This window comes from Excalfactoria chinensis, chromosome Z (genome assembly GCF_039878825.1).
Source record: "Excalfactoria chinensis isolate bCotChi1 chromosome Z, bCotChi1.hap2, whole genome shotgun sequence".
Lineage (NCBI taxonomy): Eukaryota > Metazoa > Chordata > Aves > Galliformes > Phasianidae > Excalfactoria > Excalfactoria chinensis.
In genome coordinates, this window is record NC_092857.1 from 19359704 (window position 1) to 19382893 (window position 23190).

The 23190-nt window shown below is 39.7% G+C and overlaps 1 protein-coding gene across 2 annotated transcripts in view; it reads left to right on the forward strand.

Annotated features, from left to right (window-relative positions):
• The first annotated feature begins 18004 nt into the window (after window positions 1–18004).
• RNF180 (ring finger protein 180) overlaps window positions 18005–23190 on the forward strand; it is a 66240-nt gene continuing 61054 nt past the window's right edge. For both annotated transcript variants that reach the window (XM_072360535.1, XM_072360536.1), the window contains exon 1: window positions 18005–18204. The gene's annotated coding sequence lies outside the window, so the exon portion shown is untranslated. The remainder of the gene's footprint in view (window positions 18205–23190) is intronic.

The following is a 23190-nucleotide window of genomic DNA, read 5'->3' on the forward strand; positions in this document are numbered from 1 at the left end:
AATACAAACAGGCCAGAAAAGATCTGATTCCAGCATCAATTCCAGACATTTTACAGGCGGCTCTTTTTTACACTCTGTGGCTCAGTGTTCTACTGCATATCTTTATAATGAAGAAAAGGATTGCCAGCATCTAGCCTAAAAAACAGTTATGGTTGTGGTACTACCTGTGTTAAGCTGTAAAGTGCCATAGAATGACCCACAAAAATCATCTTTCTTGTTTTTTATTTGATTTAGCTTCATAGGTGGGAATGAGAAAGGGAATCTGCCTTTTAAAACTTCTGGAATTGTAGGGGTTGGAAGGGACCACTGAGTCCAAGACCCCTGCCAAAGCAGGCTCCCTATGGCAGGCTGCACAGGTTGGTGTCCAGGGGGATCTTGAACATCTTCAGAGAAGGAGAATCCACAATCCCCATGAGCAGCCTGTTCCAGAGCTCCATCACCCTCACTGTAAAGAATTTCTTACACACATTCATGCAGAACTTCCTGTGCTTCAGTTTGTGACCATTTCCCCTTGTCCTATTGCCAAGCACACTGAAGAGAGTCTGGCCTCATCCCTTTGCCTCCTGCACCTTAGATATTTATAGACATTAATCAGATCCCCTCTTAGTCTTCTTTTCTCAAGGCTGAGCAGCCCTCACTCAGCCTTTCCTCAGAAGAGAGATGTTCCAGGCCCTTTATCATCTTTGTAGTCCTCTGCTGGACTCTTTAGAGGAGACCACAGTATTTTTTTGTGCTGGGGAGCCCAGAACTGGATGCAATACTCCAGGAGAGGGCTGATCATGACAGAGTAGAGGGGGAGTATCACCTCCCTTGACCTGCTGGCCACACTCTTTTTCATGCACCCCAAGATCCCACTTCTTGGCCACCAGGGCACACTGCTGGCTCACTGTGTTGTTGGTAGTGATTTTTTTTTTTCCCATATCAATATTCTGGAATGAAACAGATTTACTTTGTTGATGTCTCATTACCTTTTTTTATCTATTCAGGGAAAAATCTGTGGCTTCTGGACAGCACAGGATAACTAATAATCAAAGAATTAAATTAGTTCTATTTATTTAAAGCAGGAAAAACATTAGAACTACAGCAGGTATGCTGGAGGGGGCAACCACAGCTCACTTCAATCTGTATATGCTTTACATATGAAAACTGGCACAGCCGGTAACAATTAAATAATCCTCACTTAGAATATCTAGTAGTGACAGTTATTAGTTTCTATTTAAAGCACACATGAGATACCAAGACATGACAAAGGAAATCTTATTCTTCAGTTTTCCTTTTTTCTTAAGTACAACACTAGAAGGTACTTGCCACACCATAATCAAAAACACAAGGCCTCATCTTAAGTTCACTTATCTATGGAATAATAAGCAAATGTAATGAGGGTGGATAGTGATATGAAAAGTGGGAATGGTTTTATACTGAGACAGGGGTGATTTAAGTTAAATATTAGAGGGAAGGTTTTCACCCAAAGGGTGGTGACACACTGGAACAGGTTGCCCACAGAGTTTGTGGATGCCCTGGAGACATTCAAGGCCAGGCTGGGTGTGGCTCTGGGAAGCCTGGTCTTGTGGTTGGTGACCCTGCACATAGCAGGGGATTGGAACTAGATGATCTTTGAGGTACTTTTCAACTCAGGCCATTCTATGATTCTATGACTTAAATTACAATAGCAGAAAGGGAAACCATGCACCACAGTAGATGCATACAGGTATAAATACTCAGCACCATAGAGCTCCAGTACTGGATATCATCATGCTAGTTTTAAAGTAGCTAACTTGGGATCCAGTGATAGAAAGACCACTTAGTCTTTTCTGTCAGTATGTTCCACTGTCTTATGAAATCTGCCAGAAATATCCACTAAATGGTAAGTTCACAGGAAAATCAGAGAAACTGAAAAACTGTATGCCAGTCAGTTTGACTGTCCTTTTGAAAACCGAAGAAGTGGAATTAATTCCTCTGAGTCAATTTGCATTAGCTGTCTCTTCTATCATACAATATTTTCCTTGGAAAAATATTTCTAGAATACAAATAATACTAGATGAAGTCAGTGTTTTAGAGGTTATCTCTGGGGACAGCCTAATGATGAGAAAACTATAGGAGTTAATATATATGATTAAAGAGTCATTGATAAATTTCTAATTTAAAAAAAAAAAAAAAAAAAAAAAAGATACCATTAAACAGTTACCTAAAGGTTGCTTAGCCATGGAGAAGCCCGTGTAGAAAATGCTTTTTATTGCTCAAAAGGCAGAGAAAATTCCTATTGCTGATGCAAATACTGCTCTGGATGAGGATGAAGTAATTAAATAAAGAAACATGTTTGAATAAAGTCTCCATGTTGGTCTTATTCTCACGAATACTTAAGGCCATTTATATTGTGGTATTGGGATATTGTATGCAGTTTGATTATATCTGTTTTTAAAGAAGGTCAGCCTTCTGAAACACTGCTTGCTTTCTTTTGAATACTGTCAGTCAAACATAAATCACTACCCTTCCACATCTCAGATATCCCCTCATAACAGAAGAAACAGTCTCAAGAAATATCCTAAAAATGTCACTTGCTGGCAAAACATTCCTGAATGCATAGTCTGCCAGAAAAAAAAGATTCCTTCACATATTTAACATCATACTATGTCTTTCAAACCCTGTATCTATTTGTATTTTTAATGTATTTACAAAACCATGACAACAATTCACAATAAATGAATTCCCTAATCTGATGTGAAAATAATCAGAGCAGCTAGAGCCAAAACTATTAAGTAGATCTCCCATCAATAATCTCCCTTCTGATGTTTATTTGTTTATTTCTCTTGTGCATATCACCTGTTGGCCAGACATAATATTTTGACATAATGTGGAAATCTTTATGCTAACATTAGCGTTCTCTTCAGTATCAGTGCATGCACGCTTCACCATTCCTTAATACTTCAGTGGTGTTTTGTGTTGCCAACAGCTTCATCTTTTGAAGAATTTGTTTTCTGTTAAGATCAGAATTACCTATATTCCAGTCAAGGAAAAAAAATAAAATTTAAAAAAAAAAATAAAAAATTACATTCTCAAATTGCTAATTCAGAGTCTGATTTTTAACCTGCAAGAGACCATCTATATAACTCTATATACATATTTCTATGTGTTTCAATTATATTAGTTGCCCGGAACTCCTTTGGGAATCTTTTTAAATTTTGATTTAATTTTCCTGTTGCCAGTAAACTTCATCATCGTACGCTTTGTGAAAATTACAAACTATTCTGTGTTTTTCCTCTATCTTTTGATTTGATCTAAAATGGCATCCTAATGCCAATTCATTAGTAAAAATGTTATTTGTAACATTAACAAGGCCCACTGAATAGTATTGTCCATAATACAGGCCTGTCACTTACCTCCTCAGAATCAGTTTGTGCTTATACTAATGAACCCTGTTAATTTTGTTTCTAAGGTAGAAATAAGACTGGTCTTAAATGTCCTATTTTTAATAGAAGTTGGGATTTCAGTAAATTTTGGAAGGAAGAAAATATACAGAGAATAATTGCAAGCTGATATTTGTCAGTTTAGTTCTGGGCTGTTATTCAGCTCAGTTCCCCTTGCTTGTATTGCACAACACCCTTTTCTGTTCTCAGTAAGAAAGCGAGATAAACAAATAGTTAAGTGCTTCAGCACAGTCCACATCCTCCTCAGAACTCAAGAAATCAATACTTGAAAAACGTTGCTGGCTCATGGGTAAGTCTAGAGATTTTACCTTATTAATTGCTTAGAACATACTGATCAAAATTAGATTCATAATGTCCCAGTCATTAGCAGTGAATTAATTGCTCATTACACAGGTTGACTTTTATGAATTGTTTACCTTAATAATTTATTTACATATTCTCCACCAGTAGTGATGAAATTCGTGTTTTAACTAGTAACCATTTCAGCAAGATTTATCATTTCAGTTTACACTCTAATGAACAAATATGAGAAATTACTTGTATGAGTGACAAAATTGATTTCCCTATTGAAGACTTAATCTCACTTCATCAATATTTGATTTATAGCAGTCATAAAGATAAATGTATCTACTATTAATTAAAATACTTCCCTCATCATTAACATCTTACATTTCTAATCATCTGACCATTATTTTTGTATTTTATCTCCTAAATTTCTTAAGATTTTATCTCATTAGCCAAAAATTACAATCATTTTAAGGCAATACTTTCTGTTTAGATAGTTGTCAAATTTTGCACTAGTTTCTCCATCACCTTTTGTTGCACATTTTGTCACAAGCCTTTTGTCCGTACCTCGGCTGGCATTCTGTTTTTTGTCGTTTGGGGTTGAAGTCGGGGTATTCCTAATAGAGGGGCATTGGCTGTGGAAATCACTCCCTCTACTGGCTTTTTGAGCTTCTTGCTTTTGCAGTTCACATTCTCAGCTGCAGCATTTAGCAGACTGATCTAACCCGTGGTTTTAACTTTCCCAATCTGTCTGGTGGCTAGAAGAACTGTCAGGACTTTTGCAGTCTTGTATGTACTTTCATAGGAAGCAAACAGATAATGTCCACGTGTTTCTGTTGAACTTGGAAAACTGAGAGACATTTAACGAAAAAAAATGAGAAGTTTGATTATAAAAAAGAAGAAGAAGAAGAAGAAGAAGAAGAAGAAGAAGAAGAAGAAGAAGAAGGAGAAAACCCATTCCAGGTTTTAAAAAAGTACTGAATGTAAGAATGTAAGTAAGACCAGGGTAAATAAAAACCATAGCATTAAAAAAAATAATAAAAAAATAATAATAATAATAAAAAATCATTGCCTTAACTGGAGATATAAAATGTTGAAAAGAGTAAAAAGAGTTTTTTTAAAAAAAAACTGCTACTGAGGTGAGAAAAATAAAAATAATTAAAAAAAAAAAAAAATCACAGGCAAACCATAGGAGAAAATGGAAAGTAAAAATAAAAACAAAGGCAGATATATAGACCTGGATTCTGTAACTACCTCAAGTATTCACATTCTGAAAGATGCAGTGACAGAAGTACCAGTCCCTTGTAGCACAGGATTGTAGGACTGTCAGTGTAGATCAGGGTAGATGTGCTCCTGATCATTGGCTGTTTGGTCTCTTAAGGGTAGCTGAAAATACAAATTTTACTGACATTTTTACATTAGTTTTAAAATTTCATGTCAAAATCTGCCAAATTGTGAATCTGATTTCTCAGGTTGTAAGACATGAGAATCTGGTTCTGGGCATAAGTCTGCTTATGATGTCTAGTTTCCTCATGTCTCAAAGGCAGGAGTAGCATCTTTAACTCATTTGGTCAGTGATATGACAGTTCAATGCCAATCCACATGTGGGTTGCATGGGCAGATGGCTCCACCCTGGGAATATACAGAAACAGGCACAGCTGTGGCAGCTGATCAGAAGCAGAAAACTGAAGGGCAAGTGTGTGCTCAGGAGGGAGAACTCCTACGTTTAGATGTTTCCAGCTGTGTTTCCCTGCAGGCCTACAAGAAGTAGCCTAGGTAGCCTCTCCCTATCAACCACAGGAAATATTCTGGGTGGGGAATATGATTTTGTGACCCCATCACATTGCCTGGCAGTGAGAACACATAGAGTTACAGATGGATTACTGACATTATTTAGATTATTGTAGCCACATATTCATTTGCTTTTATAGACATATATTTTTTTTTTTCCAATATTTTTAATGAAACCCAATTTTCAACATAATATGGAAAGACTTTCTTTCTTGTTGCAAGAGGGCATGGAGCTCCCTTGCAGGTTTTGCAAAGGACTCTTGTGGGTGCAGCACAAAACTCTTACTGTACATGCTTAGAGTCTTTTATACCCACACAACACAACAGCTTTCTCATGCAACCAAGATTACATGTAAGGCCTTACATGCAAGGACTGGGTACCTTGTGGGTGTTTATCTCTGGCTCTAATTATTTTTGAGCTTTACCACTCACTAGCAATGCTATGACACTCTTTACCCCACATCTCCCCCTTTTCTATTAACAGAATAAAAAGCATGGGTAAGAGACAGTTCTAAAAGTAGCTAAACTAAAATTAACACACAGAATAAATGATGGCTTCTTTAGAATACAAACAATAGTTCGTGTTAACTAATTCCCAATGATTTCAGTTCTTTAGACTTCTTGGTGAGGCAGCTTCACAAACAAAGTGTGACTTGATGGTGAGTGTCCAAACCACTTCCCCTTTTTTGTTTTTGAAGCATGATCTTTAAAGTGCCGTGTGCTCGTTCAGTAACAGCTTGACCTATTGGGTGTTGAATACCCACCCCACTGCCGAAAGAAGTAGTGGGTAGCGTGCTCCACATATCCTGGCCCATTGTCTGTTTTTTTCATTTTAGGGACCCCAAGGGCTGCAAAGGCCAATAAAAATTGTTTATAGACATGTTTTGCTTTTTCTCCTGTATGTACCAATGTAATGCAAGTAGAGAAAGTATCAACAGAAACATAAACATAACAGAGCTTCCCAAATTCTGGTATATGTGTAACATCTGTGCTACATTTCTAAGGAATTTAATCCTCAGTGATTAACAACTATGGATGGAGTTGGTGCAATATTTCGACAATCTAGGCAAGTTTGTATGATCTCTTGGTCCTGGTCTGAGGTTAGCTGAAGGGCACACTGTAATGCTTTTGCATTCTGATGGTAAAAACCATGAGATAAGTATGCTTGAGCAAACTGATCAGGGACAACAACTGCTCCTGCCAGTTTGTCTGCCTGTGCATTACCCTCAGAAATAGGGCCTGGCAGGGAGGAGTGAGAGCATACATGCTGAATAAAATAAGGACCTGAGTGATGGTCCAAGAACCACTTTAAACATACAAGGAATACAAACAATTGCACATTAATTGTCTCTTTTAGATAAGAATGTTTGAGTTGCATCATGATGTCTGCAACACAAGCAGAGTCTGTTATTATGTTTATGAGTTCAACCATCGTTTGAACACAGAAACCACTACTGTTAGATCAACAACTTGTGGAGAGCAGGTGGTGATATGGACATCACTATCCCATGTTCCAGCACTGTTCCTTCATATTATAACTGCATGGCCAGTCCTGCCGGATCCATCTGTAAAAACAATACGAAGACCTGCAAGAGGGGTTATTGGTAGTTTAAGCACTCGCAACAAATAGAGGGAGTTAAGGGACTGTAGGAGCTGATGGGCAGGCAAGTGAGTACTAATTTGTCCTGGGAAGTTGGCAAGGGCACACGGTAACAGCAGCATTTGTCAAAGCAGGAAATCCAACTGCTTGAGATCTGTAGGCAACTAGATGGTATTGAGCTCGCTGCCATCTAAGGCCATCAGCCATTCCTGTCCTTTCTGGACCAACATTGCCATTGCATCTATTACTGTGGTTAATGTTTTTGCAAACAGAAATATCCATTCCAATATGATTAGGGGGCTGGGGTCCTCCACAACCCACTGTGCCAGCAACACATACAGCTGGAAAGGAGAACTAATAACAAAAAAGTTAATAGGCTGCTTTAGTTTCCTGCGATGTGCTGCTTGTCATCTTTGTAACAGCTGTATTCAGAGCTGTTTTAACTTCAGCAGCCAAATGCTGCGGTGATAACAATTCCGGGTCCCCTTCCAGTAATTTAAAGAGGGAATGGAGGTTTCCTGTACAGACTCCTGTTAGTGGCCTTACCCAATTTATGGTGCCTAACAATTTCTGTAAATAATTCAGAGTATTAATCTTTGTTCCTATTGTTAGGGTCTGTGGCCAGACATTCTGTTGTAAAATCTTCCAGCCTAAGTATATCTACAGGAGTGTCTTTCGAATTTCATCTTTGCCAAATTTCTAGTCCAGCTGCAATTGCTGCCTGTATAATGCAAAATGCTATCAAATTCACCACTGGCTCTGTTGGTGATGCTACCAATATGTCATCCTTATAATGATATATACAAGCACTGTTATTCCCTTGGTGGATTAGCAATAGGATATTGGCAATAAACTGCTGACATATCATAGGACTATTTTTCATCCCTTGTGGCAAAACAGTCCAGTGATAATGACAGTGTGGTTCAGCAGCATTAATGGAAGGAACAGAAAAGGCAAGGAGTGTCCTGAGAGCACAATGTGGTGTTAAAGAAACAGTCTTTTAGATGTATTACTATCAGTTCCCATAACTGATGGAGCATAGTTGGGGATGTCCTTTACAGTACCTTCCCCATACTGTCACAGGGCTGTGTAAAACAAAAGGTCAAACAGAGGAGACTCTGCTTTCCAGTCCAATTATATTGATAATTACAGAACTTTGCTTAGGTGAAGCATGTCCCCCTATTCCCAACAGGGAACAGTGAGAGTTTATCAGTGGCCACTCTTCTGGCCAAAGCACTGCAGGGACAATGGTGACATCAGCACCACTGCCAAGAATTCCAGCTATTTGTACCATTTGATTCCCCTTCTGCAATACACAAGTCAGATTTGGTCTGCCCACAGAGACTTTCTGAGTTCAATATACCTGTGACATCCCAGTTGACCCAAAAATATTTGTACCCTGTGAGACATTAGCCCATAGCGGTGGCTCAGCTCAGGCTGAAAGTAGACCAACCACATGATACGACTTCCTGCAAGAACAGTGCAGGTGGGGGGAGGGGTGGAGGGGAGGGTGTTCACATTAATCTGTATTAATCTGTAACTGTATGTTGCTTCCCAGTGTGGGTCTTGATCTGGGGCTATGATAACGGTGAAAACATTCAACATGTCTGCGTCTTCAGCTTCCCCAGCCTCCTTCCAAATACATGCTTACATATCATGTGGATGGGGGAGAAACATATCTGGCTCCTCCTTAAGACCCATTGAGCCAGGATCAAAAGGGTCAGCAGAACCTTTAGGAGAGGGGGCAGTGAGGAAACCTTGCAGCAGAGATAGTGGAGGAGCCGACGGTACAATGGGGGAGCCCAATAAGAAACCAGAGGCTCCTTCATCCTCAGATGAATCAGAGGCAGTCAGTGATGAGCCAGTCTGACTTTTTAAGACTTCCAAAATCTCCCTCCAAGTTCCAAGTAACCTGGCCTCCATTTTATCACCCTTTGTGAATGCATTCTGCAATGTTATCCTGATCTCATCCCATGTTTCCAGACCATAAACTGACTAATTTGTTAGGGAAAAATTGTTCTCAGCTGTCTATGCGAGCATTTTTTGCAGGTCAGCAGAAGACACTGCCTTCCCCTGTCGCTTGGGAATACATTTAAAGGTATCAAGGACCTTTTCTGGTTCAGAAGTAATTTTGTTCCCCATAATACACAGTCACTTACTTTCACCCAGCAAAAGGCAATCAGAGCAGTTGGGGATGATGAATCCTCAGCTTGCAGCATTTATCTCAAAGGACTTCTTAAAAATTGCTTCATGTTTATCTCAGTGCCTGCCACGTTTGTCTCAGTGTGCTCCTGTACAGGTTTCTCTGCATTTCTCTCAATGCACCCATGTTTCTCTCAATGTGCTCATTTGTCTCAATGTGCTCCAGACTGGAAAGTCTTCAGTTCAGGTTAAGTTTTGGGTCCCTGTGCATTCTTGTCCATGTTCATTCTCTTTCTTGAGTCTCTATTCGGGCACCAATTTTTGTAAGAGGGCATGGAGGTCCCTTGCAGGTGTGGTGAAAGAGGTGTGCACTCCTTCACTGGTACAGAACAGAAAACATTTATCGTGGGCGCTTAGAGTTTTTTATATCTGCACAACACAACAGTTGTGTTTACTCTGTCCATTTCTGTATCAGTATAAACCAGAGAGAGATTCCTGTAGTAAACTAAATTTGCACAGAAAGTACTAAGAGCTCTTACCACTTCGACTCATCAGCTTAGCACATGGAACTACAGGCTCCTTTGTAAAGTAGAATTGCACTAACAGAGAAACCAGTGTTGTTTCTCATATATCAGTAAGCAAATGGGGAGGAAAATGCATCAAAACATAAACCTGAAACATATACATCCACAGATCTTAGATTCTTGTAGCAGACAATAAGAGACGAGGCAAGAATTAGGAACATTCTGAAACAGCAATATCATGGTCCAAAGGAAAAAGCTCTGGCTGAAGACTGCCACTTAATATAAAATAATGATTACATGCTAACTGCATATTGCACTGCCACTGTTACATTGTGTTTAAGAGTTCCAGTCAGAGACCACAGGTTCAATCCTTCTCATGCTTGTCTCCTAAGATATATAAAATTTCCCTGCACTTCCCCTAGGGATTTTCAGTTTGAGTAATGCAAGTGGATCATCTGAGTGGATGGAGGAAGTGGGAGTGGATCATCTAAATGGGTGTGGGAAGTGGGAAAGCTGAGTAAACTAATTTATAAAGACTGTAAAAACTATCTTGATTGTAAAGGTTATGTTGTAAACATTATGTGTTTCACAGCTACCACCCAAGTTTGGATATTGATCCAAGGCTCCTAAAATCAATATGCTCTCTATAAATATTAAAATAAAACTATCATAATTTTATCTTTTTTCCTGATTTTACTTCTGCTTAAAACATTAGTATCTCTGCCCATAAAGCATCATGCTTGGATCCTGTAAATCCATGTACAAAGCACTGCTGACTTTGCTGAGCTTTAATGAGAACAGATTTGTTCTTTATCCAACCGTAAACTGTAAAATAATGATCTATAAATGAATATGCATATACATTCTGCTCCTCGTGCTTCTATAATTCTACTATACATTTCTACCCATTTAACTTTTCTCTATCTCATCAAAGTTAAACTGCAAGCATCTTTCACCTCAATTACATCTTTATCATGAATGTAAATCAGCATAATAATTAATAAATACCTTAATTCTGTCTATCTTCCTTATGGAATCTCCTCTTCACATGTACAGTGTTTCCGATAAAATGACATGGACTCAAGGGTCTATAATCTAGGATTTCTCTCTAATCCTTGTTCTTATTCAAATTAATACCTGCTTTGAAGTTATATATTGTATGATTAGAATCACTGGAAATTTATAAACAAGAATTGTAAAATTTTAATCAGTTCTTTGTTGAAATACTGTCCTTCTCCTGCCCTTTACTATAAAACACAGAGTGAAGAAAATCAAATGTTACTCAAATCAAGCATTCATAAATACACATGAATATCTTTGCATGTTTGTGAAAGAGTAGACACACAAAACTAGTTGGACAGACTAGCAACTGCAACAAACAAGACATTTGGCATTACACTGTCCCTGGTATCAGAATCAGAGAATCATTGAATGGTTTGGGTTGGAAGGGCTCTTTAAGATCATGTACTTCAAACCCCCTGTTATAGGCAGGGACACCTCCCTCTAGAACTGGTTGCTCAAAGTCACATCCAGAGTGGCCTTGAATGCTTCCAGGAAGGAGGCATTTGTAGCCTCACTGGGCAGACTCTTTGAGTCTGAAATAAGAGTGTCACTAAGCTATGGCAAAAGCCTTGAAAGCAACAGCTCAGATAGCTCATAGCATCAGTGCTTCTGCCTGAAGAGAACTGAGCATCGTAATTATGTGGGTGTGCATTCTTACTCACTAGCTCTGACGGCATTCTTCTCAGCACTAGAACAGAGAAATGCCCCTTGAGAGTCTCATTCTTTGCTCACTCTGTGAGGTATGAAGCTGCCCTGAATCATGCTGCTAAAGCAAGGAATTCTGTTCCAGACAACTGGTATTTAATTCTGGCATTAGGAATACTGATTTAGTAGTTATGTTTAGTGGAATAAACCAAAGTTTACATTTAAGAGTTACAGAATGGATTCTACAGCAATAGTACCACAGTAATGCTGAATTAAATAAAACCTATCTAAGTAAAGTGACAAAATTATTTAGTGTAGCATCTCATTATATTACATATTTTAGATGATTGTATGACAAGATGAAAAGTTTGGATCTCTCTGAGATCTGGCAGCAGCATTCACAGGCATCATATTTCAGTAATGGCGAAAATATTATGAATAATCAGGCACGAGTGTAGGAGGCTCTTTTGACTACAACAAAAAGAATATTTGAATACAGTATCATGTTAAAAAGATGAAGCTTTGAAGTCCTACCTTTTATTACAGCTTTAAATTGCATATTCCAAGCACAACAGAAAATGCATCAGACTACAATTCTTGATTCAGAAACAGTGATATATGAAAAAATAAACATAAGTTTCCAAAAAGCAAAGTCAGAAATTACCTTAAAATGATTTATGACAATTTAAACTGATGACTAAGTGAGGATAAAACAAGTGAGCTTTTCATAATTGAAAATGATAATTGTGTAAATGATTGGTTTTCAAGGAGAATGAGATAATGTAAAGCTGAGTGACTTCTAAGAAGAAAAACATATCATATTGTTCCCTTTAGCAGTCAGACAATTTGCTTTCTCTCTATTTAATAGTTGTAAGATGTAAGATTAAATATATGAGTCACACACAAATTTATATAAAAGAAAAACTGCTTAAAAGCTGAACTACTTCGATGACCCTGTGCACTAAAATCAATTTTCAGTACGAACAGAATAATTGATTTATTTGTATCTTAGCCTGAAAACCAGCCTGCTGCACATACAGTTTAGCACTGATGAGTGAAAGAACCTTTTTTTTCTACTGATTCCTACTGAAAAAGTTAAATTGACAATTCTAGAAAGGGAGTGAACGTCAGGCTGCTCTAACAAACTACATTACTCAGCAAAATAGTATACTTGGAAATATTTAATTTAGACAGTGGTAATATAGCAGATGGCCCTGGAATCTCATGAAAGCTTAAACTTCATCAAATCAGTTTTGTTCAGCATTTTGGAAAAGAGATCAGCACTGGAAAATGAACCAACAAAACAAGAAAACAAACAACAAACCAAGAATATATATGGAAAATCAAGTCTAAGTACATGGAAACATACAAGGTAACAAATCACCAATAAAAATAATATTTTCCCAGGAACTGCAAGATTTTCAAAAGAACTGCTGTAAGTGTAATAACAGAGGACATGAAAGAAGCTGACAGATCTTTAAATCCCACCACTAGCTGCTGTAAACTTGATAATCATGCAGCTATACTTCATTTTCTTTCGTTAGTTTGTGTTCTTTTCTCTAACCGCCTTAGGAAGCAATTTCATCAATTTCCTTATTGGGACAGAAATGGCCTTTTGATTTCCACCTTACATTTTTTAAAGGCCAATTCATATATTCTTTTTACATACATCTCCTAGGCTCCACAGTGCAGGTCATAGTTTGCCTTTTTCAAGCTATGACACACTGCCAAGGCATAGGCATCCTGTGGCCAATTAGTATACTCCAACAATCCTCCTTCTTATTGCTTCCATTGGATGAGCCCCTCCACTTTTGCTACCATTTGTTCCAGGGTAAATTTGGATTTGAGAGACAAGGTGTCTCAGGGCCAGAAGCAATCAAGCTATGCACTCAGAGCAGTGCAGAACTACCCCCCAGAACTAAATACAGTTTCCTGTGCATGTATAGTTCAAAAAAGATTTGTCCAAGGGTGGTAAGGCTAGGACAGGTGCTTTCATTAATTCTAATTTGAGGTTTCTGAAGAACTTTCAGTATTCTGGAATCCACAGCAGGTCTCCCGTTTCTTCCCTTAAGGCATCATATAGGAGTTAAGCAAGCTAAAAACTCCTAATCAAAGGCTCCAGACTCCTGAGTTCCAAAAGATATTATTACGTCCTAACAGTTATGCTCCCAGTTTCAGCTGGATAGTTACCACTGCTGGTTCAGCATGTATCAATCATCCAGATGTCTCTGATTCCTTAACCCATTCCAGATATCACTGCGTTTTTCACCTCTTCCATCACTGTCTAGGGATAATTTCTGTAACATAAGAGTTTGAGACTCCACAGCTGCATTTTTTGGAAGATGGGCTGTGGATTTGTTCTTTACTAAATGTGATTTAGGCCTGCGGAGTGTTTAAGGTATGTCTGCCCATTAACTGCACCAGGCAATCAGGCCCGCTTCAAATTGCTAGGTAATGGAGTCCACCAGCTCCCTAAAAGCATGGTTGCACACTGAATTCCTTCAGAGAGAGCCATAACCAATATCCTAAAGCAAGATGAGAGCTTCCTTTGTTATTTTCTATAGATCCCAGGTCTCCACAAGAAATTTTAATCACTTTTCCAATCCATCAATTATTAAGATTTTCAACAAGTTTCCTCTGCAATTTGCACCAACTGCTCCATGTCTGGAACATCCAGAATGGAATGTGCAAATTTCTTCAAATTTCTTTTAAGCATATATAACACACGCTGCTGCAGCCACACGTTTAAAAAAAAAAAAAAAAAAAAAAAAAAAAAAAAAGGGGGGGGGGGGGGGGGGGGGGTTCTGGCTCTATTTTTACATAAGTTTCAAGCTGAACCCTCAACGTACTCCATAGTTCACCCTCCCAGCCTGGTCTCTTCACTTGGGGAGACTCGGTCTCAGCAGACTGGGCCTGTGAAACATACACACAAACACACACACTCAAGACCTTATGATGGCACAATACTGGGACAGACACATCCTGCCACCTAGTCCCTGTCTTAAAAGAGGGAGAGAAAGAAGAAAACAACACAAAACAACATAACAAAACAAAAACCTCTCACTGCCTCACCATCAGTATCTCAGTGGTCAGATTCCATCCTCATCACAAACTAATGTTTCAGTGTATGTTTGGATCTGAGAGACAAGATGTCTCAGGTGCAGAGGCAAGCAAGGTATGCTCTCAAAGCAGCACAGAGGGTTACAAGTTTTAGTCAACATACACATACTCTTGCACACACAGGCACCCATTTTAGATAATTCCCATAAGAAGCAACCAGAAACTCCCTTAGCAAGTGCACTAATACTTACCAACCCTTGAGAGACAGCAAACCACCAAAAAGCAGAGAGAAGGAAAATGCCAGCAGTGGATTTGATAGGCAGTGACAGCAGGATGTTCCCTGCTTCATAGTGCACTTTTCCTCTCTCTCCCACCACAGCCTCTCATCTGCTTTTATTCTCCCCAGGATCTGTGGGGTTTTTTCCACTTGCAGGCTGTACCTGCATGGTCACTCTGTGTAATGGAGCCCAGGTAGAACACCAGTTTGCAAAACAAGTCCTCGCAAAAACAAGATAAACTACCAAGATCAGCTCTCTCTACACTACGTCCCTTGAAACTGTCACAATACTTTGCTCCATCTCATTATTGTTCTTCAGTAGGTCACCAACACATAATTCTCCAAGTGTATAACATTGCATGTTATGCACTTGAATCTCATACATTTTCCAGATCTCTAATACCCAAGTTCATCTACATCGTTCTTAATATGCTTTGCAAATTCTAGCTCAGTTGCAGTTTAAACATCTTTTATTCTTGCTCCATACTTACAGAAAGTAACTTTGTTGTTCCTGTATTCAGTATTCTTTTATTTCTGTATTTCTTTTTTAACCTATTCCTTTTACTCATCCACTTAGTTCTAAAATCTTTTCAGTGATTATCCAGTATTATTTCTGCAAGTCTGTACCTTAATTGCTTAAATTATGACTCACTGGTTTGAACAAATTTTAATTTAATTCCAGAAGTCCTCTCCATTCAAATTCCTGTGCACTTCAGACTGGTTGAGATAGAGAACTTGCAGTTTTGTTTCAGTTTTTTTAGCTTATCTAAGCTTCAAGCCAAAAGGAAACTGTCCTTTCGGATATAAATTGAGCACATAGTAGCACACTGGGAATTACTTCAAAATAAGCATGTATCTTTCTTCTACTGGGCAATCATGACTGTGCACAGCCAAACTTATTTACTGTAAGCATTTTATCTGTGAATGTCTTCATGTAGACCTTCTTTACCAGGTCGAAAGAAAGAAAGAAAGAAGGAAGGAAGGAAGGAAGGAAGGAAGGAAGGAAGGAAGGAAGGAAGGAAGGAAGGAAGGAAGGAAGGAAGGAAGGAAGGAAGGAAGGAAGGAAGGAAGGAAGGAAGGAAGGAAGGAAGGAAGGAAGGAAGGAAGGAAGGAAGGAAGGAAAGAAAGAAAGAAAGAAAGAAAGAAAGAAAGAAAGAAAGAAAGAAAGAAAGAAAGAAAGAAAGAAAGAAAGAAAGAAAGAAAGAAAGAAAGAAAGAAAGAAAGAAAGAAAGAAAGAAAGAAAGAAAGAAAGAAAGAAAGAAAGAAAGAAAGAAAGAAAGAAAGAAAGAAAGAAAGAAAGAAAGAAAGAAGAGGAAACAATTAATATATCCCACCAAACTGCATAATTATTAAGAAGATCTGGGCAGTGGTATTCTTGGCAAATAAATAAATATCTCACCAATAAAGCAGGAAAATAGGCGATCATAGGCCAGGATAAGATTGGTTGTATTTTTATTTACTTTAACATACACGTCAATAGGACTTCACATAGCTGGAAATGAATAAACCCATGCCATGTCCTGAAAAACAGATTAATTCCATTTGTTACATTGTAGTCTGCTAGAGCAACAGGGTAGAAAAGAGCAAAACTTAGTAGCATCATAAGATCACAGAACCACAGAATTGCTGAGGATTGAGATCAACTGGTCCAACACCCTGCTCAAGAAGGGACAACCCGAGCAGGCTGCCAAGGATCATATCCAGGCAGTTTATGACTGCCTCCAAGAAAGGCACCTCTGTGCCTGCTGATGTTTAAGACGGTGTCTTTAATAATGTGCTTTAACTTTTTGTTAGCCCCGAGCTGGTCAGGCAGTTGAAACAGCCAGGTAGTTTTACTCAATGGTCTTTGCAAGCTCCCTCCATCTAAACTATTCTAACTCTTTGGACAACCTGTGGTCAACCAGTGAAGAAGTGTTTCCTGATGCACTCACAAAGCCTCCTATGTTCCTCCTGCTTCTAGTTAATGCCTATTGCTTCATCATGTCATAGGATTTCACAGAAAAGAGCCTGCCTTCACCCTTTTGCATCCTGCAGTGTACACACTGATAAGATCCCCACCAGCCTCTCTTTCTTCAGGCTACACAGTACCAGCTCTCTCAGCTCCTCCTTACAGCAGATGTATTCCAGACCCTTCACCATCTTCAAGGCTTTTGTTGGATGCTTTCCACAGTGTCCATGCTGCTCTTGTACTGGGGAACCCAGAACTGGACACAGCACTCCAGGTGTAGCCTAAATAGAGGAGAAGGATCACCTTCCTTAATCATTTAGCAGCATTTCTCTTAATGAAGCCCACAGTGCTGTAAGCCTCTTTGCTGCATGGGCATATTGCTGACCCATGTTTAACCTGGTATCTACCAGGAGCCCCAGGCCCTTTTTTGCAGAGCTCTTTCCCATGTGGCTGCCCGCAGCACATCCTCATGCTTGGACTGTTCCTCCCCAGATGCACGACTTGCATTTCTTTCTTGAACTACATGAGGTTCCTACCAGCCCACTATTCAGGCCTGTCAAGGCCCCCTTTGATGATAGCAGAGTCCTCCGGTGCATTCCTCATAGTTTTGTGTCTAAGTTTTCTTCCAGACTGCTCTGCATGAGTTGCAGCAATTCCATGTAAAAGTTCACAAAACTACTTCTGTTATTATGTACCTCATTTAAAACTTTCTGTTTGCTTTGGTGACCATTAAGTCATACAGGGGCTGCAGAGGAGCTGATACGCTGCTATACATGATGCAACCTGCTGCTGGCAGGTATTCTGCTCATACTGGTTCCAGTCTGGCTGTGGCACGCTCTGGGCAGAGCTTGTCCCTGAGTTCTGAAGAACCCTGAGCACAGGCGGGCATCGCTGCTCACCTGGAGAAGTCTGATGTATTCGAGTACCTGCACTGCTGCCTTTATGGAAAGAGCTGCAGCAGCCCAAAGTATTTTCGTGGTTTTGTCACTGTTGCTTTTTTTTTTTTTTTTTTTTTTTTTAATTTTTTTAATTGAAAAGTTTTAATTCAGCTCTCCCTAATCCACTCCCGCGTCTCACCTCTGCCACACCCAGCCTCCGGCACACCCCACCGCGGCTCCCCCCTCTGCCAGGCAGGAGACAGCGGACGTACCACCCTCAGGCCTCCTCGCGGCACAGCCCGCCGCACCTCAGCCCGCCGCCTGCTGCCCGGCCTCCGCCGGCACCCCGCGGGGAGGGCTCGGGGCAGTGCCCGAGAGCACCGGCCCGCCCCTGGGTGACCTCCAAGGAGGGCAGGGCCGGCCGGGCACCGTGGTGCCTGAGCGCTTTCCGCAGCCGTTTGTCTCTTGTCTCTTCCCGTTCGTGTGAGCAGCTGCTGCTGCGCAGCCCCTTCCCCGCCCGCCTCGGCGGCGTCGCCTCCTCATCGCAGCCTCGAGCAGCGCGGCCCGGTAAGCGGAGCGGGGCACGGGGAGGGGCAGCGCCGCCGGCCCGTAGGCCCAGCCGGGGCGCGCTAGGGAGAGGACACCTGCACGGAGCCCTCGGCGTGCTGCCCGCCCTGGGGGGAGCCGGAGAGCGGCGGCGGGAGCCCCGACTTCTCTTCAGAGTTTAGTTAGCGGTGCCGCCGTCTGACAGCGCCCGCAACGCGCGGGAGTGGGGCCCAGCACTCCATGCGCCGCCCAAAGGGCGGCTGCCGTCCCCCGGTCCCGCTTCGAGGCGGTCGGTGCCCGGTTGGGGCCTGGCGGGAGCACTGGGGACGTGCGCTGACAGGTGGCGGCTAGGCTGGGACGCTCGGTTAGCCGTGGCTGTGGCCCGGTGATTGATGGAGGGGAACATGTGTGCCTCCAGAACTGACGGCTCAGACCTTTATTTTTTGAGGCAGCCGGTGTTCGTACATACAGAAACATTAAACAGTCCTGGAACAGTCAGTGGGATTTCACGCACGAAGAAATTTACGTGCCAGTCCCTGGTTTTCCATTGACCCATTTTGTCTGTTGTGTCAAAGCAATTTAAACACTCCATGCTCTCTTGATGTACCCTGTAGACTCATAGACTTCAGCAGCAGGATCTTTTAGGAAATTAAATAGCACATTGTAAGTGGGACATTCCTTCCTATCTTTAAGTTTGACTGCCTTTTAATTTACTACTCTTGCTGGAAGGGAGTATCATTGCACACCGGCACCTGCTCATCAGCAGTGGACCATGACATGGGGCTGAGCACACAACAGCTGCACTGGTGGAGGAGCAGTTTGCAGTCCCACAGGAGAGACATGCACATCAGCTCACACATGTTGCTGTTCTGCCCTGGCAGCCTGAATGTAATTTTCTTTCTCCCCTTATAACATTTATTTTTTGAGAAATGCAGGTTAAGTGTCCTTTTACAAGCATCTCTTTTAAAGAAAAAAAGCTCTGGGGGTTGCAGCCTAAGCAGTGAGTTTTTGTGTGTGCTTGAGCTTCTTCTGGGATTGTTTTCCTGTTCAGCAAAGTGTTGGTTCCTCCCTTTTCAGAAACCAGAATTTCTGTAACATACACTTGTTGGCCAACGCAGTTCATCTCGCTTCTGTCGCTCTACCTCAAAGCTTCCATGCATCTACTGATTTTTCAAGACTCTCTGTCACTAATGCTCAGTTAATGTGCCCTAATTCCTTGCTGCAACCTAATTATTATTGACATCTTCATGGCTACAGTATCCTGATGGGGTCACAGGTGAACAAAAAGCACTGAGAACCACTTTGCTGTACTTGAGGGCAAACCTAGTTGAAGAGGTATGCTAGATCAGGCTTTCAACAGAAATACATTTTTATGTTTCGTCTTTTGCTTTGCATGTTTGAGACTTTCTTGGGGGCCCTTACTTCATGTTTTGTAGCATTATTTTTGAGAGCAGAGGACCAAAGCTGAAAAACTTATAGAGTTTGCATTGTATAAGAATCTTGAATAAAATATCTAAGAGGACTTCCTACTTATGAGAGGTTGCCAGTAGGGAAAGCATCCCATTCAAGGAATGGTGAGTAAACAGGAAGTTGATTAGCAATATTTTCTCAATTTATTTGCTGCTTCATCCTTCACATGATTCCTTTTGCGTTCTTCACAATAGCCCCACTAGTTCTGTGTTGTTGTTCATAGATTTTCCAGATGGATAGCAGAAGGGAAAAAATATTTTTGTTGTTTTTTTCTTCGCTTAATGAACTGGTGAGCATGTATAAACCTGAAAATTTTGAGGAACTCACACAGAGACTGCACGTGAAAATTACTTACCAGTTATTCACTGCAGTAATTGTTTAGTTTTCTGGTGTGTCTCGTTTACAAAGAAATCTAGTGAATCTTATGTTGTTTTCCACCCTAAGAAGACACTGTCCTTACCTTTTCTTCCTCATTAGAATTTGTTTGGTCAACTCAGTACTGGTAGCACTTCATTTTGAGTTCTGTAGCCAGATAAGAACACAGCTGTGTAAGAATAGATGACCCTTTTTAAAGAGTTCACAGGATTGTAGTGACAGGTAGAGATCAAAAAAAGCATGAGAAAAGTAAAGAATTGATTTTATTTTAACCCAAAGACAAGTCTGAAGGGAAGCTTTAAACTGTAAAATGTTCCCATGTGGAAGGAAAAAAGTCATTTTGTCCTCTGAATTCACAGCAAATAAAAGAATGAGTAAGGTTTAAATTGCATGAAAATTCAGATTAGACATAGGAGAAAGGTTATAACAATGAAGATAACAAGGTAATGAAATAGTTAGGGAGGGCTGTAAAGTCTCCATCAGAAGCCTTTTAAGAGAAGGTTAGAAAAAAGTTTTTAGAGAGTACAGAGTCTCTGACTTGTCTTTACATTGGCATCATTACTGAAAGGTGAAACAAGATGAGAACAAGGTGCCTTGTAACAATTTTAAAGACAAACCATGAGAAATAATATATATATATATTGCAATGTATCCAGAACACTATGGTTAAACTGCATTTGATTAATAAAATCACTTCTGAACCTTGTGTGCACGTTTTTTTGTTGGTTTTTGTTTGTTTGTTTGTTTTGAATTCCATTTTAATTTGTTTCCAAATCAAAATAGAAATGAATGCTTGTTGTAAAAATCGTGTTTCATCTGTTGTTTTCTAAGTGGTGCTTGTAGAAACCTCTGTAACATGTTAGTGTAATCTGTAGCATTTCTTCTGCCCTCTGCAAGATCTGCTAAGAGGGACATACATGTAAGATTTTAGCAGTGTCACAGGAAGTTTTTTTAAACTCTGTGAGGCCAGAGGAACACTTTACCCACTGTAATACTGTTCTTTAAAGTATTTGGATTTCAATGGTGGTGGGTTTTTTTCATCTAGGTTAGTACCAGCATTCTTGGTCTCACTTTGCAACCTGTGGTATGCAGATTATTATATCTGTAGTATATCATACATTCATTTATTTTTAAATAAAGGTATAGACCTGAGCAAATACCTGTAGTGTTTAATAAGAAAACAAAACCTTGATTTTGCAGCGTAACAGTGATTCCTTGCTAGGCAGTATTCAGGTAAAGGGAATGTTTACATTGCTTCGAATGTGACACTTTCATTAGGCAACCTTTCTTTAAACGACTTGAGCATTGTCTTTTAAATGCAGCAACTACATTTATCCAACAGCCTGTTGTCTGTTCGGAGCTCCATCACTAATTGTTCCATACCCCACCTCAGCAAGTATTACCACTTTCGACTGAAGAAGCTTTTGATCAGATGACAAAACAGGTTTTTTTCTAGTTAGTAGAAAGTGAACAGGCTAAATACAGAGACTTAAATATATACAGTTTGGATACACAGATACAGTATATATATCTGTACAAGACAGATATCACTAACTGCAGTTTCAGGGATGTGTCTTTAGTAAAAGATGATGTAGCTGTACCTGAAACTCCCATTTGAGCTAGCCTTATGCAAAGAGTTTTTCAGGCTTTACTGGGTCTTGGATTGGAGGTTCCCACAGAGCTTCTGTAAGGCTAAATTAATGCTATGAAACTGCTAAGAACAGATTAACTACAACAGCTTCAAGGTGTTTGAGTGATGCTCACTTGTAAATTGGTGATCATTCCTACAAAGTCCAGTATCATAGTTTTCACTGCAAATTGGTACATGCTGCCTGTGAAATCTTATGGAACCTGATTTTTTATTATTATTTTTTATTTATTTATTTTTATTTTTATTTAATATTAGTCCCTTTCACAATATTTCACAGACTGAAGTTGGTAAGAAGAAGCTGAGATTCTGCTTCCGGCATTTGAATAATCAAATATTTGTCACAAGTGAAATGGAATTTCCAGTGTAAATTCTGCCTTTTCTTTAAGTGTCTATTCTGTAATCTTTTGTTTGTCCACCTAAATGTACATTAACTACTTCCATTCATTTATCTAGAGAAGAAGACTAATGGAATCTTCATAAAATTTTATTTTAATCTACCATGAAAAAACAGATTTAATGTTTGTCTTGATTTCACTTTCTTAGTTTGGATCTAGTTACTAAATGCTGTGTATACACTTGAGGTAGTGTTATGTATGAAAATGATGTTTTAGTTCTTCCTTGTTAAACCATATTCAGACTCCATACGTATTTAGAAAATATAGAAAATTTGCAGAAAAAAGAACCTCAGATATAAATGGAAAACAATGAATACTGTGTGTTTGTTTCCTAGTCTTCTGTTCATTGAGAAAACAAGGCAGTAAAAGACAAGGCAGAAATAGGGAAGATACAAAGATACTACATGGCTCAGTAAGCCACATATTGCTATAAAGGCAACAAATGTTGATGACCTCAGAGCAAAAAATACACTAAAATGAAGTTGAAAGAACAGCACAATGAGACATTTGGACTGTGGAAGGAGCAGAGTTTATTTTATTAATAGTTTTAGATTTTGCCCCACAGCCTCCTTTATGGGAAGGACTGCTCAGTTTAGCAGTGTAAGTAGGCATAATTGCAGCATAATCTTCCAGTTGATTGTGTATGTGTAAAAGATATTTTGCTTTTTTCCATGTAGCTAGCATGAAGGGGTAAAACAGAAGCAGGAAGAAAGAGGAAAACAGTTGGAGAAAGCATGGCAAAATGGAAACTTACAGAATAAGGCAGAAAACAACAGAGAATAATTGTAACATAGCAAGGCATAGAGGAAAAAATATTTGCCTGTCTTAATTTAAGTCATAAGTTTGTTTTACAAGGAAGTTGATTTAGGTCTGTGAAAAGCTTGGTTGTACCAGTAGCACTGGTTTTCTTACAGAACATTATGAAAGAGAGCAAGCATTTTCAGAAAACAGCGTTTGTTTTTATACAGTGTTTTTCATCCATTAACTTTTGTTATGTGGCATCACATAAATGATGTGTGTATTAGATGTGTAGATGTGTAGGGCAACAGTGACTTGTTTCTGTGGAGGTGTTTTGAGAAACAGTGTGATGTGGAAGAGGAGATTGTAATTGGGAAG